The sequence below is a fragment of the Ranitomeya imitator genome, chromosome 1 (genome assembly GCF_032444005.1).
Source record: "Ranitomeya imitator isolate aRanImi1 chromosome 1, aRanImi1.pri, whole genome shotgun sequence".
Lineage (NCBI taxonomy): Eukaryota > Metazoa > Chordata > Amphibia > Anura > Dendrobatidae > Ranitomeya > Ranitomeya imitator.
Genome location: NC_091282.1, coordinates 1,176,362,103 through 1,176,386,112, shown reverse-complemented (window position 1 = coordinate 1,176,386,112; position 24,010 = coordinate 1,176,362,103). Strand labels below are relative to the sequence as shown.

The 24,010-nt window shown below is 45.6% G+C and overlaps 1 protein-coding gene across 19 annotated transcripts in view; it reads right to left on the bottom strand.

Moving 5' to 3' along the window:
- The window catches only part of PROM1 (prominin 1), a 354,664-nt gene that overhangs the window by 238,877 nt on the left and 91,777 nt on the right, over positions 1 to 24,010 (bottom strand). The gene's annotated exons all lie outside the window — the stretch shown is intronic.

Below are 24,010 nucleotides of genomic sequence, written 5' to 3'. Positions count from 1 at the left end.
AAGGGAGGTCAAAACTAAACTAGATAGACAGAAAGCAAAGGATACTGTGCGGTCAGTATTAAAAACTACAAAATCCACGCAGAGTTTACAAAAATGAACTCCACACCGACTCACGGTGTGGAGGGGCAAATCTGCTTTCCCAGAGCTTCCAGCTTGCCTGAATAAGACATAGTGACAAGCTGGACAAAAGAGACAAAAATGCAAAGCAATAGAGTCCAAACAAATGGACAAACAAAACTAGCAAAACTTATCTTTTGCAGACAAGGACTGGCCATATGAGAAATCCAAGGGAAGAATCAAATCCAACCAAGAACATTGACAGCAGGCATGGACTAAGGCCCAGAGCAGGTTTAAATAACAAACCCAGGCAAGGCGATTAGTGAAGGCAGCTGCCACAGCTACCTAACGGAGCAGCAGCTCCACTCGAAACCACCAGAGGGAGCCCAAGGGCAGAACTTGCAAACATACCATCAGCAACCACAAGAGGGAGCTCCAGAACGGAACTCACAACAGTACCCCCCCCTTGAGGAGGGGTCACCGAACCCTCACCAGAGCTCCCAGGCCGATCAGGACGAGCCAAATGGAAAGCATGAACCAAATCGGGAGCATGAACATCGGAGGCAACAACCCAAGAATTATCCTCCTGGCCATAACCCTTCCACTTGACCAGATACTGAAGCTTCCGCCTCGAAAAACAAGAATCCAAAATCTTCTCTACCACATATTCCAATTCCCCCTCAACCAACACCGGAGCAGGAGGATCAGACCTGTGTTACCAGCAATATCCTATGTAGTGCCGCAGTGTTCACACCGTGCAGTAATGAGGCAGTGACCCATGAAAGTTCACAGCAAACGTATTTAATGTCCAAACAGCTCACAAAATGAAAAGTACATGGTATCCTGGGAATCGCAGCCAGGGTGTCACAACAGTCCATATCCGAAACCGGTTGCCGAGGGCGACTGCACCACCGTATGATGCTGTGGGGTGCCAGGCGTTTGCTGCTCTTGGCTCTGTGTTACCTCACACAAGCTGGCTGTTGCTGAGCCACCTGCTCTGCCACTTGCAAACACTGACACACCCAAACCCTTTACTGCAGGGTTTTTAAATGTAATCTGTGGCCATGATCCACTTGTAAGACCCGGCCTGAAGGGAGCGAACTGCCCCACTACCATCCTGTAGTTCACTCCAAAAATAAAGCCCATGCCGTGTTTTCTTAAATCTGCCTCGTGCAAAAGGCTTGTTCAAGACCACTCTTACTTTTCTTCCACATTGCAACTACAGCTATACCTGTGACTGCAATGCACTCCAGCGGCCTCAATACGCTTCTAATCGCATCCTGGGGGATACATAGTGTCCCTCACATATAATACCCGTCACTGCCTCACAAATCCCCTCCCCTCTGTTCAAACTTGTGGGGTTGAACATTTGCCACGAAACAGAGTGCCTGTGACAGGATATCTGCATTTCCCTGCGACTTCTCCACCCGATGTTCCACCAAAAAACTAATATTTTGTAGGGACAACAGGGCCGTATTTAGAGTTTCTGCTGCCCTAGGCACTTTTAGTGCTGCCTCCCCCATTGGTGAGTATGACACTACCGGCATAGACTTTGGCAAGAATCGCTGATGTGAAAGTAGCCTTTTGCAGCAGATCGGGCAGTTTTTCTGCATCTGCCGTGTAACGGATCACTTACGGCAACACTGCGTTTGGCCTCATTCATTCCCCATGGGATTTGTGGCACTTGCCGTGATCTGGCAAATGTGGTACCTGTTATGTTTGCTAATGACAGGTGTTATGAAGGCAATCCAGAAACACAGTGTGCTTAGCGATCAGAGCGCACACAGTGATCTGACAAATACCCAAAAATACAAGAACGAGCTCTGAGACGTGGAAACTCTGTAGACTGCACACCTGATCCTATCCTAAACACAACTAAAAGCGGCTGTGGATTGCGCCTAACAACTACCTAGGCAACTCGGCACAGCCTAAGAAACTAGCTAGCCTGAAGATAGAAAAATAGGCCTGACTTGCCCCAGAGAAATTCCCCAAAGGAAAAGGCAGCCCCCCACATATAATGACTGTGAGTAAGATGAAAAGACAAAACGTAGGGATGAAATAGATTCAGCAAAGTGGGGCCCGATATTCTAGGACAGAGCGAGGACAGTAAAGCGAACTTTGCAGTCTACAAAAAACCCTAAAGCAAAACCACGCAAAGGGGGCAAAAAAACCCCACCGTGCCGAACTAACGGCACGGCGGTACACCCTTTGCGTCTCAGAGCTTCCAGCAAAACAAAAGACAAGCTGGACAGAAAAAAAGCAACAAAAAAGCAAAAAGCACTTAGCTATACAGAGCAGCAGGTCACAGGAACAATCAGGAGAAGCTCAGATCCAACACTGAAACATTGACAAGGAGCAAGGATAGCAGCATCAGGCGGAGTTAAGTAATGAAGCAGTTAACGAGCTCACCAGAACACCTGAGGGAGGAAGCTCAGAAGCTGCAGTACCACTTGTGACCACAGGAGTGAATTCAGCCACAGAATTCACAACAGTACCCCCCCCTTGAGGAGGGGTCACCGAACCCTCACCAGAGCCCCCAGGCCGACCAGGATGAGCCGCATGAAAGGCACGAACAAGATCGGAAGCATGAACATCAGAGGCAAAAACCCAGGAATTATCTTCCTGAGCATAACCCTTCCATTTAACCAGATACTGGAGTTTCCGTCTAGAAACACGAGAATCCAAAATCTTCTCCACAATATACTCCAATTCCCCCTCCACCAAAACCGGGGCAGGAGGCTCAACAGATGGAACCATAGGTGCCACGTATCTCCGCAACAACGACCTATGGAATACATTATGTATGGAAAAGGAGTCTGGGAGGGTCAAACGAAAAGACACAGGATTGAGAACCTCAGAAATCCTATACGGACCAATAAAACGAGGTTTAAATTTAGGAGAGGAAACCTTCATAGGAATATGATGAGAAGATAACCAAACCAGATCCCCAACACGAAGTCGGGGACCCACACGGCGTCTGCGATTAGCGAAAAGTTGAGCTTTCTCCTGGGACAAGATCAAATTGTCCACTACCTGAGTCCAGATCTGCTGCAACCTATCCACCACAGAATCCACACCAGGACAGTCCGAAGACTCAACCTGTCCTGAAGAGAAACGAGGATGGAACCCAGAATTGCAAAAAAATGGAGAAACCAAGGTAGCCGAGCTGGCCCGATTATTAAGGGCGAACTCAGCCAACGGCAAAAAGGACACCCAATCATCCTGGTCTGCAGAAACAAAACATCTCAGATATGTTTCCAAGGTCTGATTGGTTCGTTCGGTCTGGCCATTAGTCTGAGGATGGAAAGCCGAGGAAAAAGACAAGTCAATGCCCATCCTACCACAAAAGGCTCGCCAAAACCTTGAAACAAACTGGGAACCTCTGTCAGAAACAATATTCTCAGGAATGCCATGCAACCGAACCACATGCTGAAAGAACAAAGTTACCAAATCAGAAGAGGAAGGCAATTTAGCCAAGGGCACCAGATGGACCATTTTAGAAAAGCGATCACAGACCACCCAAATGACTGACATCTTTTGAGAAACGGGAAGGTCAGAAATGAAATCCATCGAAATATGTGTCCAAGGCCTCTTTGGGACCGGCAAGGGCAAAAGCAACCCACTGGCACGAGAACAGCAGGGCTTAGCCCTAGCACAAATCCCACAGGACTGCACAAAAGTACGTACATCCCGTGACAGAGATGGCCACCAGAAGGATCTAGCCACTAACTCTCTGGTACCAAAGATTCCAGGATGACCAGCCAACACCGAACAATGAAGTTCAGAGATAAGTTTATTAGTCCACCTATCAGGGATGAACAGTTTCTCTGCTGGACAACGATCAGGTTTATTCGCCTGAAATTTTTGCAGCACCCGCCGCAAATCAGGGGAGATGGCAGACACAATGACTCCTTCCTTGAGGATACCCGCTGGCTCAGATAAACCCGGAGAGTCGGGCACAAAACTCCTAGACAGAGCATCCGCCTTCACATTTTTAGAGCCCGGAAGGTACGAAATCACAAAGTCGAAGCGGGCAAAAAATAACGACCAACGGGCCTGTCTAGGATTCAAGCGCTTGGCAGACTCGAGATAAGTCAAGTTCTTATGATCAGTCAATACCACCACGCGATGCTTAGCTCCTTCAAGCCAATGACGCCACTCCTCGAATGCCCACTTCATGGCCAGCAACTCTCGATTGCCCACATCATAATTACGCTCAGCGGGCGAAAACTTCCTGGAAAAGAAAGCACATGGTTTCATCACTGAGCAATCAGAACCTCTCTGTGACAAAACCGCCCCTGCTCCAATCTCAGAAGCATCAACCTCGACCTGGAACGGAAGAGAAACATCTGGCTGACACAACACAGGGGCAGAACAAAACCGACGCTTCAACTCCTGAAAAGCTTCCACAGCAGCAGAAGACCAATTAACCAAATCAGCACCCTTCTTGGTCAAATCGGTCAATGGTTTGGCAATGCTAGAAAAATTACAGATGAAGCGACGATAAAAATTAGCAAAGCCCAGGAACTTTTGCAGACTTTTCAGAGATGTCGGCTGAATCCAATCCTGGATGGCTTGGACCTTAACTGGATCCATCTCGATAGTAGAAGAGGTAAAGATGAACCCCAAAAATGAAACTTTCTGCACACCGAAGAGACACTTTGATCCCTTCACAAACAAAGAGTTAGCACGCAGGACCTGAAAAACCATTCTGACCTGCTTCACATGAGACTCCCAATCATCTGAGAAGATCAAAATGTCATCCAAGTAAACAATCAGGAATTTATCCAGATACTCACGGAAGATGTCATGCATAAAAGACTGAAACACAGATGGAGCATTGGCAAGTCCGAACGGCATCACTAGATACTCAAAATGACCCTCGGGCGTATTGAATGTAGTTTTCCATTCATCTCCTTTGCCTGATTCTCACCAGATTATACGCACCACGAAGATCTATCTTAGTGAACCAACTAGCCCCCTTAATCCGAGCAAACAAGTCAGATAACAATGGCAAGGGATACTGAAATTTAACAGTGATCTTATTAAGAAGGCGGTAATCAATACACGGTCTCAGCGAACCATCCTTCTTGGCTACAAAGAAGAACCCTGCTCCCAGTGGTGATGACGATGGGCGAATATGTCCCTTCTCCAGGGATTCCTTCACATAACTGCGCATAGCGGCGTGTTCGGGCACGGATAAATTAAATAATCGACCTTTAGGGAATTTACTACCAGGAATCAAATTGATAGCACAATCACAATCCCTATGCGGAGGTAGAGCATCGGACTTGGGCTCTTCAAATACATCCTGATAATCAGACAAGAACTCTGGGACCTCAGAAGGGGTGGATGACGAAATCGACAAAAATGGAACATCACCATGTACCCCCTGACAACCCCAGCTGGATACCGACATGGAATTCCAATCCAATACTGGATTATGGGTTTGTAGCCATGGCAACCCCAACACGACCACATCATGCAGATTATGCAACACCAGAAAGCGAATAACTTCCTGATGTGCAGGAGCCATGCACATGGTCAGCTGGGCCCAGTATTGAGGTTTATTCTTGGCCAAAGGTGTAGCATCAATTCCTCTCAATGGAATAGGACACCGCAAAGGCTCCAAGAAAAACCCACAACGTTTAGCATAATCCAAATCCATCAGATTCAGGGCAGCGCCCGAATCCACAAACGCCATGACAGAAAACGACGACAAAGAGCATATCAAGGTAATGGACAGAAGGAATTTGGACTGTACAGTACCAATGACGGCAGACCTAGCGGACCGCTTAGTGCGCTTAGGACAATCAGAAATAGCATGAGTGGAATCACCACAGTAGAAACACAGACCATTCAGACGTCTGTATTCCTGCTGTTCAACTCTAGTCATAGTCCTATCGCACTGCATAGGCTCAGGTTTAACCTCAGGCAGTACCGCCAAATGGTGCACAGATTTACGCTCGCGCAAGCGTCGACCGATCTGAATGGCCAAAGACAAAGACTCATTCAAACCAGCAGGCATAGGAAATCCCACCATGACATCCTTAAGAGCCTCAGAGAGACCCTTTCTGAACAAAGCTGCCAGCGCAGATTCATTCCACTGAGTGAGTACTGACCATTTCCTAAATTTCTGACAATATACTTCTATCTCATCCTGACCCTGACACAAAGCCAGCAAATTTTCCTCAGCCTGATCCACTGAATTAGGCTCATCGTACAGCAATCCGAGCGCCAGGAAAAACGCATCGACACTACTCAATGCAGGGTCTCCTGGCGCAAGAGAAAATGCCCAGTCTTGAGGGTCGCCGCGCAAAAAAGAAATAATAATCAAAACCTGTTGAATAGGATTACCAGAAGAATGAGGTTTCAAGGCCAGAAATAGCTTACAATTATTTTTGAAACTTAGAAACTTGGTTCTATCTCCAAAAAACAAATCAGGAATAGGAATTCTTGGTTCTAACATAGATTTCTGATCAATAGTATCTTGAATTTTTTGTACATTTATAACGAGATTATCCATTGAAGAGCACAGACCCTGAATATCCATGTCCACACCTGTGTCCAGAATCACCCAAATGTCTAGGGGAAAAAAAAAAAAAGTGAACACAGAGCAGAAAAAAAAAAACAATGATGTCAGAACTTTTTCTTTCCCTCTATTGAGAATCATTAGTGTGGGCTCCTTGTACTGTTATGTTTGCTAATGACAGGTGTTATGAAGGCAATCCAGAAACACAGTATGCTTAGCGATCAGAGCGCACACAGTGATCTGACAAATACCCAAAAATACAAGAACGAGCTCTGAGACGTGGAAACTCTGTAGACTGCACACCTGATCCTATCCTAAACACAACTAAAAGCGGCTGTGGATTGCGCCTAACAACTACCTAGGCAACTCGGCACAGCCTAAGAAACTAGCTAGCCTGAAGATAGAAAAATAGGCCTGACTTGCCCCAGAGAAATTCCCCAAAGGAAAAGGCAGCCCCCCACATATAATGACTGTGAGTAAGATGAAAAGACAAAACGTAGGGATGAAATAGATTCAGCAAAGTGGGGCCCGATATTCTAGGACAGAGCGAGGACAGTAAAGCGAACTTTGCAGTCTACAAAAAACCCTAAAGCAAAACCACGCAAAGGGGGCAAAAAAAACCCACCGTGCCGAACTAACGGCACGGCGGTACACCCTATGCGTCTCAGAGCTTCCAGCAAAACAAAAGACAAGCTGGACAGAAAAAAAGCAACAAAAATGCAAAAAGCACTTAGCTATACAGAGCAGCAGGTCACAGGAACAATCAGGAGAAGCTCAGATCCAACACTGAAACATTGACAAGGAGCAAGGATAGCAGCATCAGGCGGAGTTAAGTAATGAAGCAGTTAACGAGCTCACCAGAACACCTGAGGGAGGAAGCTCAGAAGCTGCAGTACCACTTGTGACCACAGGAGTGAATTCAGCCACAGAATTTACAACAGGTACCATACCTCCCAACTTTTGAAGAAGGGAAAGAGGTATAAAGTTTGCGGCGCACTACGTATGCATGGCTCATAATTCCCCCCCTGTATGCATGGCTCATATTCCCCACCTCCTGTATGCATGGCTCATAATTCCCCCCACCTCTTGTATGCATGGCTCATAATCCCCCCGTATGCATGGCTCATCTCTCCACCCCCCCGCTCCTTCTCCCATGGCTCTGCTCTGGGCTCCCCGTCCTCTTTCTTCCCCCCCATCCCTCATACTCACCTGTCCCACACCACGCGGCCGCGCCGACATCCCTCTGGCTCTGTCCCGACTCCCGGCGCAGCACCTTCTTCCTGAGTGAGCGGTCATGTGGTACCACTCATTAAGGTCATGAATATGCGCATATTCATGACCTTAATGAGCTGTACCACATGACCGCTCACTCAGGACGCGCTACAGACGCTGAGACCAGGCATAGCTGGATCAGGGCGAGTATCATCTTCAAGGAGGGTGGGTGGGAGGCAGGCGGGCGGGGGGTAGGCAGGGGCGGGGGTTTGTCGGTCGGGAGGTGACCCAGGACTTTAAAAAAACAAACAAACAAAAAAAACCTTGCTCAGGTGCCGCCCCCCCCCCGCATTGTCCCCACCCTAGGCACGTGCCCTCAAGTGCCTAGTGGCAAACACGGCCCTGGGGACAAGAACCATCTGGTGACCCACACATTCCTCTCTTTTGCGTTCTTCATCCAGACAAGGGGTAAATGATCAGAGCAAATATTAGCATAAGGACTCCAAGTCCCACTTAATCGCCAAGCTCTTCTCCACTACGCTATAATTTTTCTCTGCCGGGATCAGTTTCTTGTAGAAAAGTAGGTGACTGGATGTCCATCCTCATTCACCTCTAGCGACAGTACCGCACCTACGCCTACCTCTGAGGCATCGGATTGTACTATAAAGGTTTTACTGAAGTCGGGGCTGATGAGGACTGGCTGTCCACACAATGCCGACTTCATGGACTGGAATGCCTCCTCCGCTTGAGGGTTCGACCATGCCATAACCGACTTCTTACCCTTTAACAGATCGGTTAGGGGTGCCGATCTCCCAGCAAAATTAAGTATAAACTGGTGGTAGTACCCAATGATGCAGAGGCACGCCCTCACTTGTTTCGTACTTACCAGTTTGGGCAAGTTTTGGATGGCCTCAATCTTATTCATTTGGAGTTTGATAACCCCACGGACAATCACGTACCCTACGTACTGAGCCTGCATGAGACCATCCGCATGTGCGGTCCCTGGTTGCCGCTGTGGAAGCTGTCCGCGGGTTGCGAGGTCATTTGCAGCTGGTGCATGACTTTCCACGTGTGTCTAGGCATACAGCCGCTGCCAGGTGCCCTGAGCCTCAGTTCCTGCACTGATTGTGCTGTAATGGCTTCTGTTTGTGCTAAGGCGGTGCGCGGCCACACCTCCCCTGCTTTTATCAGGGTTAGTGTGTGTACTTTAAATGCTGTCCCCAGCCAATTGCTGAGGGGCAGCTCCTATATATAGATCCTCTGCCCTATGGGTGGGGCCTGAGCTACTCACAAAGCTTCTGAACTTTGCTATGTGTGTTTTGTGTTCCTGGACCTCTCCTGTCTATGTTTTGGTACCAAAGTCCTTTCCTTGATTCCGGTTATGTCCTGTTTTGGTGCCTGTCCTGGAGGTGATATATCTAGGCCTGAATCCTTGATCCTGTACCTGTTCTGTACCTGACCCTGTCTGAACTGTGTCTGCTGTGTTATGTTCCTGGGATCCCTCTGCGTTTAGAGCCTCGCACTCAGTGACTTTGTCTCTTGTAACCGGTGTTTCTGCTGAGCATCTACTACTCTGTGCTCTGACTACCAGGCGGTTCTAACCCCATCCGGCCCAGGTCCAGTCCAGTGGTGCTTGCACCATCATGCTTGAGTTCCTTTCTAGGTCCAATGCCCGCAGCCTGACGGCCGTAGCTTGGAACCTGATGACTGCCGCTGCCGGGTCCTGTGCCATCCGTGTTCCAGCTGATGACCGGGACTGCTGCACCGGTGTCCCAGATGTCCGGCCTCTGTCCGATGTCCTGGTGTCTTGCCTATGACCCGATGTTCCGCTGGTTCCCCGGGGTCCACCCTGTGTCGACGTCCTTCCGGAATCGGTGTCTGATGTTCTCCTGCTGAGCATGTGCTGCGCCTGGGGCCTGAGAGAGAGGCCGTCCCAGTATGCCCGTGCCAGATGACCCTGAACTACTTCAACCTGTGATGACTCCTGTTGTGTTTGCTAATGACAGGTGTTATGAAGGCAATCCAGAAACACAGTGTGCTTAGCGATCAGAGCGCACACAGTGATCTGACAAATACCCAAAAATACAAGAACGAGCTCTGAGACGTGGAAACTCTGTAGACTGCACACCTGATCCTATCCTAAACACAACTAAAAGCGGCTGTGGATTGCGCCTAACAACTACCTAGGCAACTCGGCACAGCCTAAGAAACTAGCTAGCCTGAAGATAGAAAAATAGGCCTGACTTGCCCCAGAGAAATTCCCCAAAGGAAAAGGCAGCCCCCCACACATAATGACTGTGAGTAAGATGAAAAGACAAAACGTAGGGATGAAATAGATTCAGCAAAGTGGGGTCCGATATTCTAGGACAGAGCGAGGACAGTAAAGCGAACTTTGCAGTCTACAAAAAACCCTAAAGCAAAACCACGCAAAGGGGGCAAAAAAAACCCACCGTGCCGAACTAACGGCACGGCGGTACACCCTTTGCGTCTCAGAGCTTCCAGCAAAACAAAAGACAAGCTGGACAGAAAAAAAGCAACAAAAATGCAAAAAACACTTAGCTATACAGAGCAGCAGGTCACAGGAACAATCAGGAGAAGCTCAGATCCAACACTGAAACATTGACAAGGAGCAAGGATAGCAGCATCAGGCGGAGTTAAGTAATGAAGCAGTTAACGAGCTCACCAGAACACCTGAGGGAGGAAGCTCAGAAGCTGCAGTACCACTTGTGACCACAGGAGTGAATTCAGCCACAGAATTCACAACAGTACCCCCCCCTTGAGGAGGGGTCACCGAACCCTCACCAGAGCCCCCAGGCCGACCAGGATGAGCTGCATGAAAGGCACGAACAAGATCGGAAGCATGAACATCAGAGGCAAAAACCCAGGAATTATCTTCCTGAGCATAACCCTTCCATTTAACCAGATACTGGAGTTTCCGTCTAGAAACACGAGAATCCAAAATCTTCTCCACAATATACTCCAATTCCCCCTCCACCAAAACCGGGGCAGGAGGCTCAACAGATGGAACCATAGGTGCCACGTATCTCCGCAACAACGACCTATGGAATACATTATGTATGGAAAAGGAGTCTGGGAGGGTCAAACGAAAAGACACAGGATTGAGAACCTCAGAAATCCTATACGGACCAATAAAACGAGGTTTAAATTTAGGAGAGGAAACCTTCATAGGAATATGACGAGAAGATAACCAAACCAGATCCCCAACACGAAGTCGGGGACCCACACGGCGTCTGCGATTAGCGAAAAGTTGAGCTTTCTCCTGGGACAAGATCAAATTGTCCACTACCTGAGTCCAGATCTGCTGCAACCTATCCACCACAGAATCCACACCAGGACAGTCCGAAGACTCAACCTGTCCTGAAGAGAAACGAGGATGGAACCCAGAATTGCAAAAAAATGGAGAAACCAAGGTAGCCGAGCTGGCCCGATTATTAAGGGCGAACTCAGCCAACGGCAAAAAGGACACCCAATCATCCTGGTCTGCAGAAACAAAACATCTCAGATATGTTTCCAAGGTCTGATTGGTTCGTTCGGTCTGGCCATTAGTCTGAGGATGGAAAGCCGAGGAAAAGGATAGGTCAATGCCCATCCTACCACAAAAGGCTCGCCAGAACCTTGAAACAAACTGGGAACCTCTGTCAGAAACAATATTCTCAGGAATGCCATGCAACCGAACCACATGCTGAAAGAACAAAGGTACCAAATCAGAGGAGGAAGGCAATTTAGCCATGGGCACCAGATGGACCATTTTAGAAAAGCGATCACAGACCACCCAAATGACTGACATCTTTTGAGAAACGGGAAGGTCAGAAATGAAATCCATCGAAATATGTGTCCAAGGCCTCTTTGGGACCGGCAAGGGCAAAAGCAACCCACTGGCACGAGAACAGCAGGGCTTAGCCCTAGCACAAATCCCACAGGACTGCACAAAAGTACGTACATCCCGTGACAGAGATGGCCACCAGAAGGATCTAGCCACTAACTCTCTGGTACCAAAGATTCCAGGATGACCAGCCAACACCGAACAATGAAGTCCAGAGATAAGTTTATTAGTCCACCTATCAGGGACGAACAGTTTCTCTGCTGGACAACGATCAGGTTTATTCGCCTGAAATTTTTGCAGCACCCGCCGCAAATCAGGGGAGATGGCAGACACAATGACTCCTTCATTGAGGATACCCGCTGGCTCAGATAAACCCGGAGAGTCGGGCACAAAACTCCTAGACAGAGCATCCGCCTTCACATTTTTAGAGCCCGGAAGGTACGAAATCACAAAGTCGAAGCGGGCAAAAAATAACGACCAACGGGCCTGTCTAGGATTCAAGCGCTTGGCAGACTCGAGATAAGTCAAGTTCTTATGATCAGTCAATACCACCACGCGATGCTTAGCTCCTTCAAGCCAATGATGCCACTCCTCGAATGCCCACTTCATGGCCAGCAACTCTCGATTGCCCACATCATAATTACGCTCAGCGGGCGAAAACTTCCTGGAAAAGAAAGCACATGGTTTCATCACTGAGCAATCAGAACCTCTCTGTGACAAAACCGCCCCTGCTCCAATCTCAGAAGCATCAACCTCGACCTGGAACGGAAGAGAAACATCTGGCTGACACAACACAGGGGCAGAACAAAAACGACGCTTCAACTCCTGAAAAGCTTCCACAGCAGCAGAAGACCAATTAACCAAATCAGCACCCTTCTTGGTCAAATCGGTCAATGGTTTGGCAATGCTAGAAAAATTACAGATGAAGCGACGATAAAAATTAGCAAAGCCCAGGAACTTTTGCAGACTTTTCAGAGATGTCGGCTGAATCCAATCCTGGATGGCTTGGACCTTAACTGGATCCATCTCGATAGTAGAAGGGGTAAAGATGAACCCCAAAAATGAAACTTTCTGCACACCGAAGAGACACTTTGATCCCTTCACAAACAAAGAGTTAGCATGCAGGACCTGAAAAACCATTCTGACCTGCTTCACATGAGACTCCCAATCATCTGAGAAGATCAAAATGTCATCCAAGTAAACAATCAGGAATTTATCCAGATACTCACGGAAGATGTCATGCATAAAAGACTGAAACACAGATGGAGCATTGGCAAGTCCGAACGGCATCACTAGATACTCAAAATGACCCTCGGGCGTATTGAATGCAGTTTTCCATTCATCTCCTTGCCTGATTCTCACCAGATTATACGCACCACGAAGATCTATCTTAGTGAACCAACTAGCCCCCTTAATCCGAGCAAACAAGTCAGATAACAATGGCAAGGGATACTGAAATTTAACAGTGATCTTATTAAGAAGGCGGTAATCAATACACGGTCTCAGCGAACCATCCTTCTTGGCTACAAAGAAGAACCCTGCTCCCAGTGGTGATGACGATGGGCGAATATGTCCCTTCTCCAGGGATTCCTTCACATAACTGCGCATAGCGGCGTGTTCGGGCACGGATAAATTAAATAATCGACCTTTAGGGAATTTACTACCAGGAATCAAATTGATAGCACAATCACAATCCCTATGCGGAGGTAGAGCATCGGACTTGGGCTCTTCAAATACATCCTGATAATCAGACAAGAACTCTGGGACCTCAGAAGGGGTGGATGACGAAATCGACAAAAATGGAACATCACCATGTACCCCCTGACAACCCCAGCTGGATACCGACATGGAATTCCAATCCAATACTGGATTATGGGTTTGTAGCCATGGCAACCCCAACACGACCACATCATGCAGATTATGCAACACCAGAAAGCGAATAACTTCCTGATGTGCAGGAGCCATGCACATGGTCAGCTGGGCCCAGTATTGAGGTTTATTCTTGGCCAAAGGTGTAGCATCAATTCCTCTCAATGGAATAGGACACCGCAAAGGCTCCAAGAAAAACCCACAACGTTTAGCATAATCCAAATCCATCAGATTCAGGGCAGCGCCCGAATCCACAAACGCCATGACAGAAAATGACGACAAAGAGCATATCAAGGTAATGGACAGAAGGAATTTGGACTGTACAGTACCAATGACGGCAGACCTAGCGGACCGCTTAGTGCGCTTAGGACAATCAGAAATAGCATGAGTGGAATCACCACAGTAGAAACACAGACCATTCAGACGTCTGTATTCCTGCCGTTCAACTCTAGTCATAGTCCTATCGCACTGCATAGGCTCAGGTTTAACCTCAGGCCGCCAAATGGTGCACAGATTTACGTTCGCGCAAGCGTCGACCGATCTGAATGGCCAAAGACAAAGACTCATTCAAACCAGCAGGCATAGGAAATCCCACCATGACATCCTTAAGAGCCTCAGAGAGCCCCTTTCTGAACAAAGCTGCCAGCGCAGATTCATTCCACTGAGTGAGTACTGACCATTTCCTAAATTTCTGACAATATACTTCTATATCATCCTGACCCTGGCACAAAGCCAGCAAATTTTTCTCAGCCTGATCCACTGAATTAGGCTCATCGTACAGCAATCCGAGCGCCAGGAAAAACGCATCGACACTACTCAATGCAGGGTCTCCTGGCGCAAGAGAAAATGCCCAGTCTTGAGGGTCGCCGCGCAAAAAAGAAATAATAATCAAAACCTGTTGAATAGGATTACCAGAAGAATGAGGTTTCAAGGCCAGAAATAGCTTACAATTATTTTTGAAACTTAGAAACTTAGTTCTATCTCCAAAAAACAAATCAGGAATAGGAATTCTTGGTTCTAACATAGATTTCTGATCAATAGTATCTTGAATCTTTTGTACATTTATAACGAGATTATCCATTGAAGAGCACAGACCCTGAATATCCATGTCCACACCTGTGTCTAGAATCACCCAAATGTCTAGGGGGAAAAAAAAAAAGTGAACACAGAGCAGAAAAAAAAAAAAATGATGTCAGAACTTTTTCTTTCCCTCTATTGAGAATCATTAGTTTGGCTCCTTGTACTGTTGTGTTTGCTAATGACAGGTGTTATGAAGGCAATCCAGAAACACAGTGTGCTTAGCGATCAGAGCGCACACAGTGATCTGACAAATACCCAAAAATACAAGAACGAGCTCTGAGACGTGGAAACTCTGTAGACTGCACACCTGATCCTATCCTAAACACAACTAAAAGCGGCTGTGGATTGCGCCTAACAACTACCTAGGCAACTCGGCACAGCCTAAGAAACTAGCTAGCCTGAAGATAGAAAAATAGGCCTGACTTGCCCCAGAGAAATTCCCCAAAGGAAAAGGCAGCCCCCCACATATAATGACTGTGAGTAAGATGAAAAGACAAAACGTAGGGATGAAATAGATTCAGCAAAGTGGGGCCCGATATTCTAGGACAGAGCGAGGATAGTAAAGCGAACTTTGCAGTCTACAAAAAACCCTAAAGCAAAACCACGCAAAGGGGGCAAAAAAAACCCACCGTGCCGAACTAACGGCACGGCGGTACACCCTTTGCGTCTCAGAGCTTCCAGCAAAACAAAAGACAAGCTGGACAGAAAAAAAGCAACAAAAAAGCAAAAAGCACTTAGCTATACAGAGCAGCAGGTCACAGGAACAATCAGGAGAAGCTCAGATCCAACACTGAAACATTGACAAGGAGCAAGGATAGCAGCATCAGGCGGAGTTAAGTAATGAAGCAGTTAACGAGCTCACCAGAACACCTGAGGGAGGAAGCTCAGAAGCTGCAGTACCACTTGTGACCACAGGAGTGAATTCAGCCACAGAATTCACAACAGACTCCTGCCATCATCTGACGTCTGTCCAAAGTGTCCAGCCTGTGTACTGATAACCTGATGTCCAGCCTGTGTCCTGATTACCCTGATGTCCTGTCTGTCCTGATGTCTTGTCTGCATCCTGATGACCTCGTGTACCCTGATATCCTGCCTGTGTTCTGATGTCCCGCCTATGCATGCCTCGGTGATCCACTGGTGCCTTGGGGTCCACTTGGTGGTACCCTTCTGGGAGGTGTGGAATCGGGAGCCTGGCATAGTCATGTTTGGTTTATGTACTGTGTGACTTTACTTTAGTAAACTTTACTTTTTCTATACCTGAAGTTGTCCGGTGTAATCAAGTCCTACGTGTCTCTTTCCTTGTCCACATGCTCAGCTGCCACAGAACCCCGGTCTCTGCCCTCCCCTAGTTCGGGTAGGCCTCTGCAGTATAAAGGGTCCGTATTGCGTCCCCGGGGGCGTGCCACACGCCGTCATGGTTGGTCAGTGATGGGGGCGTCCTATGGGCTGGGCAACATCGGTGGCTGGAGCTTACTGTGACAGTTACTTATTAAGTATTTTGTGTGACATATCTCTGTGATTTAAGGGCATGAAACTTCAAAGTTGAAAAATTGTGAAATTTTTAAAATTTTCGCAAAATTTGTTGTTTTTTTTCACAAATAAATGCAAGTCACATCAAATAAATGTTACCACTATCATGAAGTACAATGTCACGAAAAAAAACTATCTCAGAATCCCAATGATCCGTTGAAGTGTTCCAGAGTTATTACCTCATAAAGTGAAAGTGGTCAGAATTGTAAAAATTGACCTAGTCATAAACGTCAAATGACCTTCGGGGTTAAATAAAAAAAAGAAAGTAGACATGTTTGGTACCTGCATACTCGTACTGACCTAGAGAATCATATTGCCAGGTCAGTTTTACCATATAGTGAACATGGTAAATGTTTTTTTTCAGCAATATTGGCGGACTGCTTCTGCACATGGAAAAAAATGTAATGTAATTGCTGCAGCAGCAATACTATAACTACATGGATAATAAGCAGCAGCCAGCTGTGTTTCTTCCTGCCCCTACCTTACAGACTTGATCTGTTCTCATTTCTCACCCCCTGCTAATTAAATCTATAATTTTCCCTTAAGCTGGAGTCACACATAACGATATCGTTAACGATATCGTTGCAACGTCACGCTTTTGGTGACGTAGCAACGATCCCGCTAACGATCTCGTTATGTGTGACAGCGACCAACGATCAGGCCCCTGCTGGGAGATCGTTAGGGAATGATCGGGACCATTTTTTCGTCGCTGATCACCCGTTGTCATCACTGGATCGGCGTGTGTGATGCCGATCCAGCGATGTGTTCACTTGCAACCAGGGTAAATATCGGGTTACTAAGCGCAGGGCCGCGCTTAGTAACCCGATATTTACCCTGGTTACCATTGTAAAAGTGAAAAAAAAAAACCACTGCATACTCACATTCTGATGTCTGTCACGTCTCCCGGCGTCCACAGGGTTAAAACTGCTTTCTGCAGGAGCGCTGCTAATGCACACGCTCCGGCCGAGCACTTTTCTGCACTGACTGTGTCAGCGCTGGCCGTAAAGCAGAGCTTCAGTGCAGGGAAGCTCTCGGCAGCAGCGCGTGCATTAGCAGCGCTCTTGCTGAAAGCAGTTTTAACCCTGTGGACGCCGGCGGGGGACGTGACAGACATCAGAATGTGAGTATGCAGTGTTTTTTTTTTTTTACTTTTACAATGGTAGCCAGGGTAAATATCGGGTTACTAAGCGTGGCCCTGCACTTAGTAACCCGATGTTTACCCTGGTTACCCGGGTGCTGCAGGGGGACTTCGGCATCGTTGAAGACAGTTTCAACGATGCCGAAGTCTTTCCCCTGATCGTTGGTCGCTGGAGAGAGCTGTCTGTGTGACGCTCCCCAGCGACCACACAACGACTTACCAACGATCACGGCCAGGTCGTATCGCTGGTCGTGAACGTTGGTAAGTCGTTTAGTGTGACTAAAGCTTTATCCTCACACACTAATCTTCTTGCTGTCACACACTATCTGTACAGTTTATTCAGTGTTTCAGGGTATGCTCTCCATATCTTTATTACTAAGATGTGAGCTGTGACGTCCTCTCACTATCCATATTCGCCACAAAATTACTGCTGCATTTTCATAAACTATGATGGGCCCTCCTGACTGGCTTAGCTTTAACATGTGACAGCTGAAAGGCGTTATGGGGAAGCCCGTCATGCCAAGGTCATGTTATACTCCTAGGGTTGATACAAGCTTCTGAGATGTGTAACATGGCGGAGACTATTATAGGCAATTTGTGAACTCTTTAAAATTCTACAGAAATTTCTATCAAATCAGTTTTCTCATTTCAAACAACAAAGTCTAGAAATAGGCAACAAGTTAAAATAAGACATATGGGAGATTCTGATTTTAATAAGATTTGAGTTTTCTATCATTTAATGTCAGCATAGACCGCTAATGCACAGACTGGCAATGCGTGTCAGCTTCATGTAATTCTATGAGGCTAATATCCACGTGTCGAGAGAGCCCCGGCCAGTCCGTGCATTGCAGTCTAATATTGGAACAATTTTTACGGATGTCTGAATGAGCCCTATAGCATATCTACACTTACTATACTGTATATTGTCCCGGAGGGTCTGACAATTTGTTGTGGTGCCATTATACAGGGGACAACGCAGTGGCTCAGTTCAGTCAATTATACCATGTAAAGAGTAAATTGGACTTCTCGATGATGCTTTCTGGATGTGTTAGGGCTTGCACAGAAATGTACTGCTCGCTTATCATGCAGGTGTGTTATACTATACCAGAGGAGCATTTCATGGCCTGTAAGTCTCCTCAGGCCGGCTTGGCACTCTCCATAAGGAGAATGTTCCACCTTGGACGCCATGTCAGAGGCCTCTCACTCACCCAAATTAGACCTCCGGCTTTACATTGACAAGTGGCAAACAACCCAAAACATGTGTCTGCAAATGAAGCTTCTAGTTTGGCTTTTTATCCTAAGTAATGTGGCAAGGCTCAATAAAGGGTCGATATTGACTATTAGGATTGCTACATCGAATAAGGGGCGCAATAGTTCAAGTCTGCTTCCGCTCTGAAGAGGCTATTAGCACCATACCCGCGCGTCACAGCACTCTGGAGAACAAAAACATAGGCACGCTTTCACAGTGACACCAAGTGGAGAGATACACGAAATCGTCACGCCAGCTTTTGTATTTTCTATTTCAGTCTTTATTCCGGCCTAAAATCCCATCATAGTCCTAATGAGGAGTTCTATTATTTAATGTCTTTATTCATGGTTTCTTGACTTACTTGTTCTAGCTCCAATCATGGTTCCCACTGTACTTAGCTTCAGACAGTTTATTTCCTGCTTACGTTTCAGCTTGGATATGCGGTGCAGCTGAGCACTTCAACCTGTAGGTAGCATAATATTTTGACTAATGCCTTTTGTAGAAGGCCTCATTTGAAAGAAACAAGTCAGATGTCAAGGCTTCTGTCCCCAAGCCTCATGGGCTCTCTTTGGGATCTGGATTCACTAAGCCATAGGTAAAGACGAATAAGCACGTCCAGAGGCAATGGCGCAGCAGAACTGATTTTCTCAGATGTCCCATGAATCAGAAAGTACCATGACAGTGGAGCATATAGGATGGTATATAGACAACTGAAGCAGGAAGCCCTGAATGAAGCAGAGCCACATGTGAGGATATCATCCAGCAGGGAAACAGTTAATCATAGGAATAACAGAAAAACATATGCAGTCTGGTATGTTACAAAAGGGATGCAGTTAATAGCAGGATAGCAGTGATATCATTTTAAGTGATTCTTGCTTGCAGATGTGTAGTTACACACAGTAGTAATGGACAAATAGCAAATCTAGTAGCTGGCTTGTAGAGTTATGGTTTATAAAGCAGATGTAGGCAAACAGGAGTCTGTAGCTATTAAATAGATAACCGAATAATAGCAAAGAAGTAAAAGGAACTGGTTCTTACTTGCAGAAGTGAAGTTCACACATAATTAGCAGAAAAATATAGGCTAGCTAGGAACTTGCTTAATGTGATGAGTTACCTTGAATGCAGTGACTGAAGTGTGATCAGAGGCAAAAATAATTGGTAATCTGGAAATTTGTTTAGAAGAGATAGATGTGGACTACACATAGGTAGGCTAGACAGAGCCTTGAAATAAACACTGCTAGCTGAATGGAAGTCAGGAATAGCAGGGCATAATTAGGCAAGGGGCTGGAGCTGAGCTAAGTAAAAGACGATGCAAGTCCCGACAAGTACATGGTTGCTCAGAGCAATGCCATCTCTGCTCTGGCAGCACATGGCTGCCTGAGCTGCTTTACAAGGCCTTGGGTGATGATGTTATAGTGTAATCCAGCATAGACCAGCACAAAGAGAATTGGCTATAGCTGGCGGAAACAAGGCTGGGCATCGAACATGGGGCAGACGAGATACGAAGGACAGAGACTTTCAGCAATAAATCCCTGCTTGAAAAATATTGTGAGACTTTGATTTTCTAAAACAGTCACAAAAATGAAAGATGGCTGCATGTGTATGGTTCTTGGCACTGAAGTTAAAAACTGCGCTGAGCCAGTGACTCCCTTAGACTTTCACTGAATAGTTACCTTGGAGGTCCCAGAGCATATACTGCTTGTGCCCATCCGATAAGATTTATTGAGGGGGTCCAGATTAACACAACAGTCCACATCTTTTATAGTCTGAAAGTAAATATTAGGTGAACATCGCCCAAACAAACCAGTCGTAGCAGGACCAGCCACCCATCTAATGTGTATAAAAGGTGCCCCCATCATTCATCCAATGGATGAAAGCGGATGAAAAGGATTGGGCATGTTGGATCTTAACATGCACAATCCTTTTTTTCTCAAAGGAAAGAAGCAACCACTAGAGAGGCTTTGCCTTGGCCTATTCCCCTCTCATCATTGTGAATACGTTGTGTCTGAGCATGCATATTGGAGGGTGGGAGAGAGAGTCGAAAGGAAAAGTGGAACATCTGAGTTGTATGGCCTTTAAAAAAACAAATATATATATATATATTTATATTTATTTTTCTTGGGTATAATAAAAAGAATTAGCATTAGTAAAAACCTGTCAATTTAGAGGACATAATGCATGATTTTACAAATATCTCAGGTGTAGAAATCGCAAAGTATAATAACAAGCGTGCCATTATTCAAAGCTACATCTAGTACATCTATACATCAAAATAGGAGAAATACCTGCCTAGTTGAGTGGCAAAGCTCCAAATTAATATAAACATCCAAAAGAGGGAAAAGGAAGCTATATAGCCGTAAAAAATCAAATTTTATTATGACGTAATTAATACAGAATATAAAAGAATATTCATAAAAAAGTTGATACAGAGAAAATATGCAAAAGAAATCATAACCACCATACAGATAAGTAATGCCAAAATTTTTTTTCGTATAGAAGAAGTAAGTTTAGAAAATCTAAACAAATTTAATAGTTTATGCACAGTATAGGACAAAAAAATATATTGGATGTAGTAAATAACATCACAATTAAACTACTATAGTAAGGAAATATAGAATATAGCGTATGCTGTGCATAAAGAATGGCAAACAGGCTTGCTGGATAGTTACATCAATAATCCTCATGAACCATATAGAGCAAAGTGAAAAGATATATAAATCCTCATAAATATAAATCCTCCAAAATAAACCATATTTAGATAGATAAAACGCTGGATACTATGTCCTATATATAAAGAATATAGTTTTGGTAATATAAAGCCAATCTCAATAAGGTGATTCTTTCTGCAGCAGTATCCATAGTTGCAAGAAAGTGCATGCAGTGCCAGATAAGTATCTATAAAGAGACCAGATGAGAAGTGGTATGCACAATAAAACGGGAACAATGGGGATCAGAAAGGACTGTGAACCTATCTCAATTAACGCTCATATAGGTGAACGGTGCAGAGTATCGTAAGAAGGAGAAATTAGCAGCCAATAGATTACCTGACGGTGGAAACAACCCGACGCGCGTTTCGCGTATAGCTTCGTCCGGGGATAGAAGTGTACTATATGCATGTTGCCTGGTGCTTAAATAGTGGAGGTCCATCTGCAATTGGTCGCAGTTGAATGACGGCGCTTCCGAGAGCACTCCTGCGCGTCGCCACTGCTGATCGGCGTCACATGACGGCTGGCCACTCCCCCGCCCGACGCGTCAGAGCGGGGGGTGGTTCAGGCGCCAAGGCGGACGCGTCTCCACAGCGACGACGAATGCAGGGAGCCCGCGCAAGCGCACACTGCGCTAAAGATGAAGGGGGTAAAAAATGCCTGCTTGGGATATATCTCCACGGTAACTATAGAGACAGGAAAACTGCGCATGCGCACACCGCGCCAAAGATGGTGAAAGAAAGCAGAGACAGCAGAAAGCTGTTATCGGAATAGCCCAAAGATATGCAGAGTGCATTATAGAAAGCATGAAAAGATATCAAACACTATCCATAGAGATTATATGTGATCGCAGAAAAACCAAGAAAAAAGTGGCTACAAAATAGGAAAAAATCTCGAACCTAAACGAAATACATTACTAATTGGATAGTGATACGTGCCTACAGCTTATAAAAAACACAGAATCAATGTTCAATGAATAGTGCAATATATGAGGAGCTATAACCCTATATTCTAATGGTTAAAGCAGCTTTAGAATGTATACATACAAACATATAAAAGTGTATATATAAAATTACATATATTAATAATACAAATACATAAAGTGACAGTGCAGCATATATAAATATATATCTCATCACAGAAAGATACAAGTATCGTGAAAACCTGTTACAACGTAAAAGGTGTCCATATTAAAACACCCATATAGTTCATTTATAGTGAAAACACCCTTCTGGATACGGCAGGCCCAGCTTTTTCTGTCTCCATAGGATAGATGATAATGGAGTGACATGAAGGTGGGGATGTTTATGACGTCATCAGACCTCATGGAAAAATAAAGCAGTCGTAATGGGACCATAAATTCTAACGTCAACTAAATAAAAGATAAGAATCAAGAGTTAAAAATAGACACTAAATAAGCAATAAAGGCATACTTAAAATTAAAAAGAAGAACATTAAAATTGCTAAAAAATGCAGAAAGTGGTATACAGAAAATAATTACAAGGAGTATATAATTACAAAAAAGGGGCAAAACAGAACTTCGTTTAGACCTGATGGTTGGATGGAGCCCATTCTAAAGATCCACTGGGCCTCTAACTGCGCCAGCGTCTTTCTCCAATTTCCTCCTCGAGTGTCCACATAAACTTTATCGATGCCTGTGACATAAAGAAGCGTAGCATCGCAGTTGTGGTACTTCCTAAAATGCCTAGGAATGGGTTTCAATATTGTGAGGTCGTCCATCTTAGCGGCATTAATGATGTCTCGATAATGCTCTCTTGCTCTGATTTTAAGCGGCCTGGAGGTGAGTCCTACATATACTTTAGGGCAAGTACAAGCTGCTATGTATACTACCCCAGCCGTATTACAGGTAATATGCTGTGTGATGGTGAAAGTATTCTTGCCATCACACGATTTAAATTCAGTGGCACGTAGCATGTTAGGGTATGATATACATTCTCCGCATGGGTAGAACCCCCATTTTGGGCCTCTAGATGCAAAGCTCTTCTCTATTCGTGGTCCATGGTAGTAACTATGGACAAGCTGGTCCTTTAGATTCGGGGATCGACGATATGTAATGGCTGGGTTCTGCGGCAAGTATTTAACAAGCGTGCGGTCTGTCAGTAAGATGGGCCAGTATTTCTTCAAAGCCTCCCTCATTTCAAACCATTTGCCATTATACGTGGAGATAAACCGCACTGTGGATTCAGCAGCGGTTTTCTCACATTTGTTAGATTGCAATAGATTCAAACGCCTTGCATCTCTGGCTTTTTTATAGCCCTTTTTAATGCTCCTTTTGGAGTAGCCCCGTTCTTCAAATCTCCTTGCGAGTGCATTAGCCTGCTCTTGAAAATTTACATCATTCGAACAAATTCGTCTGGCCCTCAAAAATTGCCCGGTGGGGATACTATCTATGAGGGGTTTGGGATGGGAAGATGAGGCATGGAGCAGGTTATTGACGGCTGTCTTCTTCCTGAAGACATCTGTTTCCAAAGTCTTCCCCACCACACCTGAAATTTGGATGTCTAAGAAATCGATAGTAGTTTGGCTATACTTTACAGTTAGTCTAATATTTAGATTGTTATTGTTAAGGATTTTAACAAATTCTAGGAGGTCCTGCTCTGGACCCTGCCAGATGAATAAGATATCATCTATATAGCGGGTCCAGAACAGGACCCCCTCAATGTATGCCTCAGGTTTAGTGAGAAACAGCCCCCTCTCCCACATGCCCAAAAATAAGTTTGCGTACGAGGACGCGAAGGCTGCACCCATGGCGGTGCCTTGTTTTTGAAGGTAG